This window comes from Sorex fumeus, unplaced genomic scaffold (assembly GCF_029834395.1).
Source record: "Sorex fumeus unplaced genomic scaffold, SorFum_2.1 ptg000043l, whole genome shotgun sequence".
NCBI lineage: Eukaryota > Metazoa > Chordata > Mammalia > Eulipotyphla > Soricidae > Sorex > Sorex fumeus.
In genome coordinates, this window is record NW_026606100.1 from 25,867,836 (window position 1) to 25,881,154 (window position 13,319).

Here is a 13,319-nt window from a genome sequence, read left to right on the forward strand (position 1 = left end):
AATTATTAACTCAAGGGGATGAAGAGCTAGTACAATGGAATGTTCAATTCAGGATCAATCCTATCATCTAGATCCTCACATCTATCTCTTTATATTATAATTGATGCATTATTAATTGAATCAGTAAATATTTTAGCACATAATAGACACTTAAAACAAGGTGACATATGACAATACATCTAAAAATTAACGTGAAAATTCTTACCATCAAATATTCTGTCTTTAAATTTCTAGTTGCTCTGTATTTGTCAAATGTTTTTGCCTGCTTGAATCTATAGCTAAATAATTAACTTCCACATATAATGATTGAACGAATATGCATCTTAGATCTCTTGATTTATAGGTTTCCTTTCCATCTCTTTTATTCTTTGTTTGGCTAAGACAAACAAGTTGTACGTCCTGTGAAGTTCCAAAACTCATATCTGATTTTATGACCATAATGTGATTTAATGTTCTTCTATGTTTCCTGTGAATTGCTAAGACTGCACAAGCATTGTTTTTATCTTACATAATGCCTGGTCTTTTGTTTGTTTGTCTTTGGGTCATATCCGGTGATACTCAGGGGTTTCTGCTGCCTCTGTTACTCCTGGTAAAGCTTGGGGCACTAAATGGGAAGCCTGGGAATGGACCTGGGTCAGGTGAGTGCAAGGCATGCTCCTTAGCTGCTGTACTCTCTCTCTCCAGCCCCCTGGTTTTCTTTATTATTGCAGATGCTAAGTATCTTTAATAACCAACCAAAAGTTATTCAACTTTATTATTTACCATTTTTCTTAGGTGATAATTTTCTAGTCCAGCATATAAATCATGATTGATTTGAGTTGATCACAACAATACTGTTTTCCTCTACCATTTCCTTTGTTTTCGGGGAGAGCGTATGACTCAGTCATGGCTAGTGAAATATTTAAGATGTTTAATTGAATAGATGCTTCTTTCTGATAAAATATTTTCCTCCCTGATAAAATCTGCTTCTGGGGCAAGGGATATGGCTCAAGTGTGTACAAATTTCCAGGTTCCTGCCCGTACTTTGCCAGTCTTCTCTTGAGGATATTTCAGCAATTTGGGGTGGAGGTGGGAAGGGTGGGGGTGAGTGGTGGGAGGGGGGAAGTGTGAGTTGGCTGAAAAAATAAAACCCAAAAAACTAACCAACACCTAATTTTTTTTTTTTTTTGGCTTTTTGGGTCACACCCGGCCCATGCTCAGGGGTTCCTTCTGGCTCTGCACTCAGGAATTACTCCTGGCATTGCTCCGGGGAACATATGGGATATGGGATCAAATCCAGATTGGCTGCGTGCAAGGCAAACACCATCCCTGCTGTACTATCACTCCAGCCCCCTACTTTCTTTATGCCTGTGTCGATGTAAATCTTCACTTACTTTAATATAGTTTTATATATTATCTTCCATTTATCCTTTAGGCATATGTGTCTTATTCAAATTCTTTATATGTCATTTCTAATAATTTTTTTTCAGATCGTAGAGTTTTGGTTTGTATATTTCTTTCTGTTAGCATATCCTTCGGGGTGTGCTCCTGTTTTGGAATATATTAGGAATATATGTAATTATATCTGTTGTGTGTGTCTATTAGTGTTCGTCCCTAGATTTGTGAACTAAGAGACAGTACCAAGGGTTAAGACGTTTATCTTGCATGAGGCGATTCCAGTACAAGAACCACTGGCAGAGACCCCTGAACATCGAACCAGGAATAGTCCCAGAACATTACTGAGTTTGCCCCAACTTGCCCAGCAAAGTCTGGGTAAAAAAAGAAAAGAATTAAAAAATTAAGAACTGAGAGCCCAGGTATCACACTTCCCCTTCTTTCTACTGACATGTTTGTTTTATTTCTGAGTTAGAGGAAAACAGATCAAACATTTCTAAGCTATGCACTTAATGTGTTTTTTTTCTTTTTTAATTTTTATTAGTGAAACACCATGAGTTACAGTTATAGACTTACAAATTTTTGTGCTTGGGTTTCAGTTATACAATGATCGAGTACCCATCCCTCCACCAGTGCCCATTCTCCACCACCAATGATCCCAGTATCCCTCCTACCCTCCCAACCCCCCCATCCCACCCCGCCTCTGTGGCAGGGCATTCCCCTTTGTTCTCTCTCTCCTTTTGGATGCTGTGGTTTGCACTGAGGGGCAATCATGTTCGTCTGTAGTCTACTTTCGGCATGCATCTCCCATCCTGGGAGGATCCTCCCAACACCCTCTATTTGGTGCTCCCTTCTCTAGCTGAGCTGCCTTTTCCCCCAGCATTCTTGGGTGTTAGTCTCCTATTTTGTTACTTTATATTCCCCAGATGAATGCAATCTTTCTATGTAACTGACTAGATTTTAAGCAAATTTCCTTTACACTAAAATGACCATGCAATTATCATTCAAATCAGGATAATTTTGACTAAAAGAGGGAGACATAAGGACAATACAAAACCATGACTTAGCTGTGCAAGCTGAGCAGTCTGGTTGGTTCCTCTAAACATCATAGACTTTGTTTCAATGTTTTGAGAACAAGAACAAATCTGGGCCCCCTGAAACTTACGAGGCTTTTGAAAATGAACTGTCTGGTTCCTAGGTATCATTGACATTGTGTCAATTAATGTTCTGAGGACATGAACAGATGTTTGGAGCCTCTGAAACTTACTAGGCACTTGGAAATGACTTATTTTGGTTCCTCTGTGCAACTCTGACATTGTGTCAATGTTCTGAGGACAAAAACAGATCTTTGGAGCCCCTGAAACTTACTAGGCATTTGGAAACATTTATTGAACTGTGAGCTACTCTTTGTATTGTGATAGCACCTTCCCTTCCTCCCATCTGCTCAGACATTCTGAATCTAATCTCTAATCAATCCTCGCTGTTTCATGTGTACCTTTATATTCACTTATATGTTTGTATCTGCTTTCAGCCTCTGGAATATATTTAGAGGCTGATGTATGTGTTTTAATTAGCACACTTTCCATATATTTTGATAGTTTTAAAATAACATTTTTATACTCTGCAAATTATTTCCTTTTTTAAAAATTTTATTAAAACACCAATTTACAAAGTTGTTCAAATACAGTTGTTTCAGGCATATAATGTTCCAACACCAATCCCACCACTAGTGTAACCTTCCCTCCACCAATGTCCCCATTTCCCTCTCACCCACAAGGAAATGACAATCTTTTCGTTTTGGTTTTTGGGCAACCACGGGTGGTGTTCTGAGCTCAAGGATTACTCCTTGCAGAGCTCAAGGAACCATATGTGGATCTGGGGACTGAACCCAGGTTAGCTCCATGGAAGGCAAATACCCTGCCTGTTGTACTATCTCTCTGACTCCTATGAAATTATTTCCTTTTGAATAAGTATGACTTTTCCAAGCTGTTTCATGTTGTAAATGTAGAGTTACCTTTCCTGGTTACCTCACCACTTTGACATTCCGAGTGTTATCAGGATCAAGGCATACAAAACAAAGTGAAATGTTTGATTCTTGTTCATTCACTCCATCAGGCATTTTAATCTAGGTTAGACAAGAGTGCCTCTTTCTCCACCAAACTCTTACTTCCTCTACAAACAACATAAGAAAACATTGTCAAGATTAGCACAATTTCAAGACCTTTGAGGCAGTAGTAAGACAGACATACACTAATTTAAAAGAGGAAAACAATATGGATTTGATTCTATTGTTGTTGTTTTTGTTTGGTCTTTGAGCAACTAATAACTGTATTCATGATATTTCTGGGGCTGAGAAGCCACATCCTGCATAGCAAAGTCAATTTTAAATTGAAAAAATTTCAAAAGCAGAATTAATAGAGATTTGCAGGAAAATGTAACTTGAAAATCTTAGAGTAATAAATCATAAAACTGACTTTTGCTATGTTCTTTAGTGTCTCACAAAATTGTATTTACTTTAAAAAATCTTAACACAAAAAAAATTACTTTAGGTAGTAGCTAATCCCATGATTGGGATGTGCGAATCTTTAGACGGTCACGGTCCTCCCATTGTTCATCGATTTGCTCGAGTGGGCCCAGTAACGACTCCATCATGAGACTTCTTGTTACTGTGTTTGGCATATGGAATACATCACGGGTAGCTTTCCAGGCTCTGCCGTGCAGGCGAGATACTCTTGGTAGCTTGCCGGGTTCTCTGAGAGGGGCCGAGGAACCGAACTTGGGTCGGCCATGTTGGCTGTGTGCAAGGCAAACGCCCTACCGCTGTGCTATCGCTCCCACTTGAATTTTTAGGGAGAAATTTCCAATTTTGAAGTCATCTTTTTGATGTACTTGAATTACATGAATTATATATTTAAAAATATACATATCCAAAGTGTATTTGAATTACAAGTTAAAAGACATAAAAAATGTAATCAAGATAAAACTTTTACTGTCACTACCATCAGCACTTTAATGGTTTGTACTATGCATACAGTTCATTATTCTTTTCAGTCTAGCAAGTATGAGTAAAACATTGCTTAGTCTGTCAAGCTTTGAGTTTAAAATACCTAACTAGTAAACAGCAAACTCCCTTCCTTTGGCTTTTCCAGAAGTCGTGTCGGACAAGATAGTTGTCACCCTTTAAGAAAGCGTCCTAAAAAAGTTTGCTTATTTAAAAATGGTAGAAAATCTAGCGTGCCATGCAAGAGCAGCATTTTCAAACACATGCTAAATGAGAAACGTATCTTAAATGTATAGTGATTTTTATTATAAACACATTTTAAACAAACGAGCACAACTTGATGGCGGATTAGCTCCAGTGCTCCTTGGCGTGTTCTTCCGCAGCACTGGCGGCCCTTTTTTTTTTTGGATACACAGTTGCCACTTTGTCCTTGTTTTTTTTTTTTTGAAAGGAAGATAGTTCATATAAAAAGTGGGACCTGCCCAGACAAGGGGATTTCAGGAGCGCGCTGGAGGAGAGAAGAGGAGCCGCATCAAGGTTTGAGGAGGGGGGAAAACCCGCTACCATTATGGAGCGGAACAAAAGCTGTGCCATGGGGCAGAATTCGTTGGGTGGGATTGAGCCTTCTCTTTTCCTGGAACCTCTTTTCTGTTGAGTTATTTAACGGGTGACGTGTTTGGGCTCGGGATGTCTTCCAAGACGGACTGGGGCGGCTTTCTTAACCGAGGTGGGTTGCTACAGCTGCTGAATCCCGCGTGTCAAATGCAAGGGGTGGGGTGGGGGGATGGAGAGACGCCATTTGCAGAGCCGGAAATGGTTAAAATCTCAGGGTTGAGTCCATTCCCAGTCAGAGGGCTTGCCAAGAGCACAGTTCCTGCCTCTGGTGTCTACTCTGAAGAACAGGGTGGACTGTTCTCTGTCTTGCCCTAGGCAGTAGGCCCTCTGCAGCAACTGGTGAGCCAAGGGTGGGTCAGGGTCACAGTGGTGGCGAGCAGCGGGGGCTGGCGGGGGTGGGGGGAGACGCGGGGAATTGGAGGGTTAGCGGGAAGCCTAGTACCGTGGCCTAGTCTCGCAGGCGGAGGGACGGATCTTGCCGGCCGCCGTCCGCTTCCGCTTGTCTCAGGTGCAGCGCGGATCCTTCCGCCGCCGCGACAGCGCTGCAATCGGCTTTTCGGCAATACCCGGATGGAAGTGTAATGGCCGCCATCAGGGACTCGCAAGCTTTGGGGACCATGGCAGGTATTCCCTGTGAGCGGGGGCCGCCCAGACTGGTTAGGATGCCGGGACTGATGAAATGTCAACCAGGGGGGGCAAAGGGCGAATTTTTCGGGCGGCGGGGGGTCGGGGTTGAGTCCCCAGAGCCGGCTCCGGGGTCCGCCTCTTGCTTAGTTGGAGGCGCCTGTTAAATAGTCCCGGCCATTCAGCGCTTCCGCCTAACTTGCCGCAAAGTTTCTTCTCCAGAGAAACCGGCTCTGGGGCCCGGGCGCTCCTGCTGATTGCTAGAGTTGACCCCTTCGGGCGCTGAGCTTGGGCTCGTTTCGCGTGCGAGCGTCCCCGACTTTCCACGCGCGCAGCCCGGGCGCCGACACGGGCGTGCGGCGAGGTGTGCTTCCGCGCGCCCGAGGGGCAGCCGAGTCCGGAGGAAGGGGCGGATCGGGCGCGGCGCTTGGGACGGAGCGGGGCGCGCGCGGCGCTCGAAGCACCCACTCGGCGCGTTCCCGGGCTGCTGGAGACTCCCGGCCGCCCACCCCCCGCTTCCCCTCAGCGGGACACCCCTCGAGCTTGTAGGTTCGCCAGGCCCGCGGTCACCCGTGACTCGACGGCGTCCCCATTGTGGGCGCCGACCGTGGTCCTCGGAGGTCTTGCCTCGCCGAGAAGGCTCAGCCCTCAGGAGCGCTCGCCCAGCCCCAGCGTTGGCCAAAGGCGCAGTGCCCCCTCTTCCCCCCAGACCCCACCCACACCCACTGGCCCACGGAGCCCTTTGTCACTGGCTTTCCTCAGTTCCAGGAGCCGTTGTGATCACGCCAGCTTTGGTCGCATTGTCAAGTAGGCGCCTCTCCCAAGGTGGCCGTGCAGTCTTTGAGGCGCTGCCCAGAATTCTGGAGCAGACCCATGCGTGGAACCTTCGGTGGCTTGAGCATTAGGGCGGGCGGGCTCGGGGTTCCTGTCAAGTCGGACTTGGGGGAGTGGGGGGGACTTGAGCCGTTCGTGAGGTTTTGGGAGGTTCGGGTGAACCAAGTTGCCTTGTCTTGTGTTTGGCTCTCGGAACTCCCCAAGAAAACCCCGAAACCCCGGGCAAGGGCGTTGTTGAACTTGGAAGAGTGTCCAACTTCGCACGGAAGGTGGTTCAAGTTGATGGAACGCGGAGGCACCCAAGTGGACCGCGGGGTCGGGTTGCATCCGCGCCCGCGGCTCTGCCAGGCCTCGTGTGATGGAGGTTGTTGGGGTGTTCTGGAAGCGCAAGACGACGGGGCGTGGGGGATGGTTGGAACGTGCTCTCAAAGGGGATGTCCTCAAGTGGAGTCCAAAAAAATTGGTGAGATTGCTTCTGTGGAACCCGGCGTTCTTCAGAGGGTAGCTGTAGATCAACTATTCTTTTTGTCTTTTGAGTGAGGCTCTTTCCTCTGAAGTCCTAGAGCTCTGAGTCCTGTGAATCTTTTCAGGGTGTTTGCGTTTACTTCTTGGATGGTAAGCGTGGCAAATAATTATTATATTTAAATTCATGTTCTTAGAAATAAAATGAGCCCCAGGTCTAGAAAGCAGGTAATTGCTGTTTAATTGTTTGTCCCTTTTTTTTTTTTAGCCCACACCCAGCGGTGTTCAGAGGTTTACTCCTGGTTCTGTGCTCAGAGTGCACCCCTTGTGGAGCTTGGAACGCTGGGGATCGAGCCCAGGGGGTTAGCCGTGTTTCTTAGTCGAACAAGTGGGGTAGCGCTTATTGGACCTAAGAAAAATCGGCGTCCCTTTAAGATTTTTTTCCCCTTATTGTGGTGATACTACCTTAAGTCCCAGTTCGGATGTTTTTTTGTGAATTAAAGGACATATGCCACAGTGAATGCTGTGTGCTTTGATAGCGAATGAACTTTAAAAATGCTTGAGTTTTTCATCGTATATGAAGTCCTATCATGTTATTAAGTGTACAGTGATTGCTCCGAAATTCTAGATCTTAAAATATCCCAGAGGAGATAACGTTTTAGAATAAAACTCCGGTTTCGCTTGAAAATATACTTTTACTTTTTGTAATTGTTCATATTGGAGCTTTGTACATTTTAGACCACTTAAAGCTTAGTATTCCATGCAGGGATGTAACCTAAGGCCTCCTGTGAAGTATGCTATCACTGAGGCTTTGCAATGTACTTTTTCACCCCCAAGTGAATCGTAATCTTGTCTAGTTTCTGATAGGAAACTAGCAGGCTTTTGAAAAGCTTTGTAAATGAAGAAAAGTCCTAATTCAAAATATGTTTTTATCTGATATCTGTTTCAGTTCTTGTATGGGAATTGACACATGATGCAATTTGCAGGAAATCTTAGTCTGAGTGTTAAGAGGTAGCTTGGTGGTGGCAATGTATCCGGGTTGAAATCAGAGTCTTATTCCCTAGTTTTAGGTTCATGAAGCTGGGCACATCTCATTTTCTCTAAGATACTAGATGGAGCTTAGGCTTCCTGCTAAGTTTCTAATTTTGGTGAATGTGACATCACTAGGTATCAGTGCAGGTTTTTTTCCCTGCTAAATTTGTACACGCAAATTGAATATGCTTAAGTAATACTTCATATTCAAAGTTTTTACTAACAGTGTTTTGCAGAGTTTCAAAATCTTGGTCTTCATTTCCAGGTATTTCTTCTTTTGATCACTGCTCCTGATTGCCGAAGCAGTAGATTGTATGACTTTCGTTCCTTGAAGACAGAGATGGTAAATATTGTATACAGTAGTATATACTGTTATAATTAACATTTTTTAATATGAAAATGCATGTCATAAGTTAGACTTTATTATCAAAAAACAAACACTATTCTCCCGTTGTTCATCGATTTGCTTGAGTGAGCCCAGTAATGGCTCCATTTTGAGACTTCTTGTTACTGTGTTTGGCATATTGAATTCGGCACGGGTAGCTTGACAGGCTTTGCCGTGTGGGCAAGATATTCTCGGTAGCTTGCCGGGTTCTCCGAGAAGAGAGAAGGAATCAAACCAGGCTCAGCTGGGCTGGCTGTGCACAAGGCCCTACTGTTGTGCTATCGCTCCAGCCCAGACTTTATAATATGTCATATATATGGCACACATGCATAAAATACACATGGATTTTCATTTCAGTCTAAGCAAAAAATGATGTTTTTGTTTTCCATAGTTTAAATTAGCAATCTAAGATGACTTGGACTGTAGTCTCCTAAATTTAAGGACAGCATTAAGAACTTTGGGTAATGATTGATGAGGATAAATCTCTGGGATGATGTTTCGAAACTAAAGATCTTGTTCTATTAAGTAAAACAAATGCAGTTAAAGAAAAATTGGTCATGTCGTAATGGCATATACAGTGAGTTAAGAAAGGGGATTGAGAAACAATTAGAATTCTAACTGGTTTTCTGGAGGCAATCAATATTTTGGTGTGAACAAAAAAAAAATACTATAATCCATGGTACAACTAGCTGCATCCTTGTAGAAAGTACATTTTCCCCCCCTACTCTTGAAATTCAAGTGTGTCTTGCTGTTTTATAGGTCCTGGAATACCATGGTATCATATAATTTTCCTTGCTGAACATGTTAACATACTTGTAAGTATAATTCTATATTAGGAGTAAGACTGTGTATGGTTGTTAAAATAGCTGAGAGCCAGGGTTCTGGCTCAGTTGTAGAGCTCAGCCTTTATCACAAAACAAACAGCAAATAAAAACTACATTTAGTCATTCCCCCTTCTGTAGCCCCTGGTAACAAAAAAGTTTTTAAAGGAAAGAAAGTAAACACTATCATGTATTACTACTTAGATAATTACAGTGGTTCTTTGAACTTAACTATCAGATGACTTTCTTTCAAAACCGTTTTTCAGAGGTGTTTGTTTTATTACAAGTAAAATCTGACATCCATAATAAGTGGAGAACAATAAAGCAATTGAGGTCATTTACTTCATTTACTCAGGTATCTTCTTCCTACATAACAATTATTTGATTTCCTCCATGACATTCACAAATGTTCTTTGAAAAAAAGTAAATGTTAAGAATTTGTATTTGAGGAGCTGAAGTGATCATATATAGCAGGTAAGGGTACGGTGCTTTCCTTGCACATGGCCAACCCACTTCAATGTCAAGTATTCCACGTGGTCCTCTGGGCCCTACTAGGAGTGATTCCTGAGTGCAGAGCCAGGAGTAAGTTCTGGGCACTGCTGGGTCTGATCTAAAAACAAAACAGACTGCCAAGGATTTGACCAAAACTACTAGAACAGTAATACTATAAACGAAAACTTCAAATATAATAAAGCAAAAATGTAATTGACAAATTACTACTATTTACTAATTAAAATTGGGTTGTTGGAGGGTGTGGCTGGTAGATGACAAGAGAGTAAGTTTTGGTCAATTCAGAATCTCTTCATTTGGAAACTATCCCTCTCCTGTTATGAGATTGACTACCAGTTTGTCTTTATAGCTTTTAAATCGAGGACTTCTTGTCCCTTTTGCAACAGTGATTGATTATTACCTAAGCATAGGCAGTCAGAATTACTTTAGTGCTCAGAGAAGGATTCTCTGGGAGGATGCTTGTGAGTTAGTCTCCCCCACCCCTCATGAGTATGAGAACCCCATTGTAATATGAGAAAGTGAAATGTAGAGATGGGAGATGGATAAAAAATTTGTCCAAGTTTCCTTTCCAGAAACAATAGTATGTAGTAGGAAGTGCGTGGGTTTTTTTTTTTTAATTGTTGCTGTCTGGGAGTTACACAAACTATCCAAGGTTTTTTATTTACTTTTTATTTTAATTCTGTCAATTAATAAAGCGTTCTTTCCTGTCTCCTGGACCAAAATTCTATACATGAACAGTTTGATTTGAATTGCAGCATAAATCTGATTTACGTGTTTTTTTTTTATAAATGAATTTAACATACATAGTTTAAAGTTGATCATTCACATCCATCTGTAACTTACTTTTTACTTTTTGTTTGCCTTTCACTTATATATTTAATCCTTCATGCATTCAGCCTACAAACAGTGAATGTCATATGTACAACTGGAATGGTCAAGGATTTATTAGGCTGAGTGGACGTAGACTTGTATATGACATTTTTATGTGCTTAATTTATACCAATCATCAAGCATATGTTGACAAATAGGTGTTATATTTAGCGTTTTAAGAATATATAAGAAAAAGGTTTTTTAGAGTGTTTATATTTAGGAATCTCATAAATGTACATGAACAATGTACAGTTGGGTAGTAGTTTTAAGTCTGAGTTTTTTTTTTAATTATTTTAATGTAGATGAAAATCACAGCAGGTGATACAGTTGAGTTGAAATTGACTAGATAATGAAGCTCCAATATTGAAATCAGTAAGTATAAAAAATACATTTTTATGTGAAAATTTTTGTGTTTCATCAGAGTTAATGTCCTTTTCTAAGAATAGTTGAGTCATCTTCTTAACCCCCCTCCGCCCCTCATTTCTTGGTCATACCCAGTGATGCTCAGGGGTTAATTCGGACTCCACTCAGGAATTACTCATGGAGGTACTTGTGGGAACATATGAGCTGCTGGGGGTGAAACACTATCTGCTGTGCTATCACTCCTGCTCTAGTTGAGCCTTCTGTGTTAGATTTTGTTGAGTTTCGTTGGCTTCTATCTTTCCCATCTGATTTGGTGTGCTCCTTCTAGAATTTTAATACTGAGGAATTAGGTGGCCAGAGGTAATCAGGATCTGTGGTCTGGACCATTGACATAGTGGCAATATGGGAGGTGGATGTAACTGCTAGGACTTGTGGAAAAATACAAGGGATGTCGGGAGGCTGCCCACCCTGACTTCGAGAATACATCAGAGCTATCAGCCTGGGCACCAAGGTACCTGAAATTACTCAGAGTTTGGTATCTGTAGAGAGTGTGGAGTCGAATTGAGTCTCTGATGTGGCTGCAGTAGTGGGGTGTGGGTGCTGTGGGTGGGGCTTCAGCAGAAGGGTACTCAAGCCTGCTAATCTGAGGGCACCCTAGAATTTTTTTTTATCTGAGGGGACTGGTGTTTCCATGAGTTTTATCTGCTTGGTTTGCATATCCTTGGAGATTTAGTCATGAAGTGGTAAAACAGGGCTAGTGGGTCAAGTCTGAGTTCTTTTTTTTTAAATTTTTTTTTATTTTTTTATTCTTTTATTTTTTTTAAAATTTATTTATTGAATCACTGTGGGAAAGGTTACAAAGCTTTCAGGTTTAGGTCTCAGTCATGCAAATATCAAACACATTTCCCTTTACCAATACTTATTTTTTACCATGAAGAACCCCAATAAAACCCCACCCCCCACCCCTCCCAGTCCCTGTGAGGCAGATGAATTCTAGTTAACACTCTATCTGCTTTGATTAGATTCACTGTTTCAATAAAAGATTTACCACTATTATTTAGAGTTTACCCCCCCAAATCAGACATGCTGAAAAAGTATTGTGAAGTGATTTGCTTTCTACAGCTGGGTTCAAGAATTAAATGTTGGTTTTGGATTTCTGTTATTTTACCTATTGACCCTGGAAGTATTTCTACTGAAAGTCAGATAGTTAAGAAATTGGTTTCTGTGTTCTGGAGTCGTGGCCGTGCTGGAGAGCCGCTCGTGGGGGCAACTGGTGGCCTCGGTAGGGCGTGAAGGGCGGACCGAAACGCCCCCCTTCCCATGAGGTTTTAGTCGCCCCCACACCCCTGGCTCATACTTGCTGTCCACAAGGCTCCCATGTGGCCATTATCCTTCTTTCCAGAGAAGAGAGGGCGAATGGGGCAACACCCTTTCCCCTCCAGGCAGACATGATGGCCTGGATTAACGCATAGTCCGTCCACTTTTCTGCTCCAAGCTGCCGGGTTCTGCATTAAGTCCTTGTGCTTCTGGGGCTGTGGCCGTGCTGGAGAGCCGCTCGCGGGGGGCAACTGGTGACCTCGGTAGGGTGTGAAGGACGGACCGGAACGCCCCCCTTCCCATGAGGTTTTAGTCGCCCCCACTCCCCCGGCTCATACCTGCTGTCCACAAGGCTCCCATGCGGCCGCCATCCTTCTTTCCAGAGAAGAGAGGGCGAATGGGGCAACACCTTTTCCCCTCCGGCAGACTTGATGGCCTGGATTAACGCATAGTCCGTTCACTTTTCTGCTCCAAGCTGCTGGGTTCTGCATTAAGTCCTTGTGCTTCTGGGGCTGTGGCCGTGTTGGAGAGCTGCTCGTGGGGGGCAACTGGTGGCCTCGGTAGGGCATGAAGGACGGACCGGAACGCCCTCCTTCCCATGAGGTTTTAGTCGCCCCCACACCCCCGGCTCATACCTGCTGTCCACAAGGCTCCCATGCGGCTGCCATCCTTCTTTCCAGAGAAGAGAGGGCGAATGGGGCAACACCTTTTCCCCTCCGGCAGACATGATGGCCTGGATTAACGCATAGTCTGTTCACTTTTCTGCTCCAAGCTGTTGGGTTCTGCATTAAGTCCTTATGCTTCTGGGGCTGTGGCCGTGCTGGAGAGCCGCTCGCGGGGGGCAACTGGTGACCTCTGTAGGGCGTGAAGGACGGACCAGAACGCTCCCCTTCCCATGAGGTTTTAGTCGCCCCCACACCCCCGGCTCATACCTGCTGTCCACAAGGCTCCCATGTGGCCATTATCCTTCTTTCCAGAGAAGAGGGGCGAATGGGGCAACACCCTTTCCCCTCCGGGCAGACATGATGGCCTGGATTAACGCATAGTCCGTTCACTTTTCTACTCCAAGCTGCTGGGTTCTGCATTAAGTCCTTGTGTTTCTGGGGCTGTG

At 43.5% G+C, this 13,319-nt stretch overlaps 1 protein-coding gene across 2 annotated transcripts in view; it reads left to right on the forward strand.

Annotated features, from left to right (window-relative positions):
- Positions 1–5,532: 5,532 nt before the first annotated feature.
- Positions 5,533–13,319, forward strand: part of ZNF518A (zinc finger protein 518A) — a 34,718-nt gene continuing 26,931 nt past the window's right edge. Inside the window, exons 1-4 of one of the 2 annotated variants that reach the window (XM_056120839.1) lie at positions 5,533–5,614; positions 8,208–8,285; positions 9,087–9,142; positions 10,831–10,900. The gene's annotated coding sequence lies outside the window, so the exon portion shown is untranslated. Of the gene's footprint in view, positions 5,615–6,998; positions 7,064–8,207; positions 8,286–9,086; positions 9,143–10,830; positions 10,901–13,319 lie in introns of those variants that run through there. The other variant, XM_056120840.1, reaches the window with a different exon arrangement.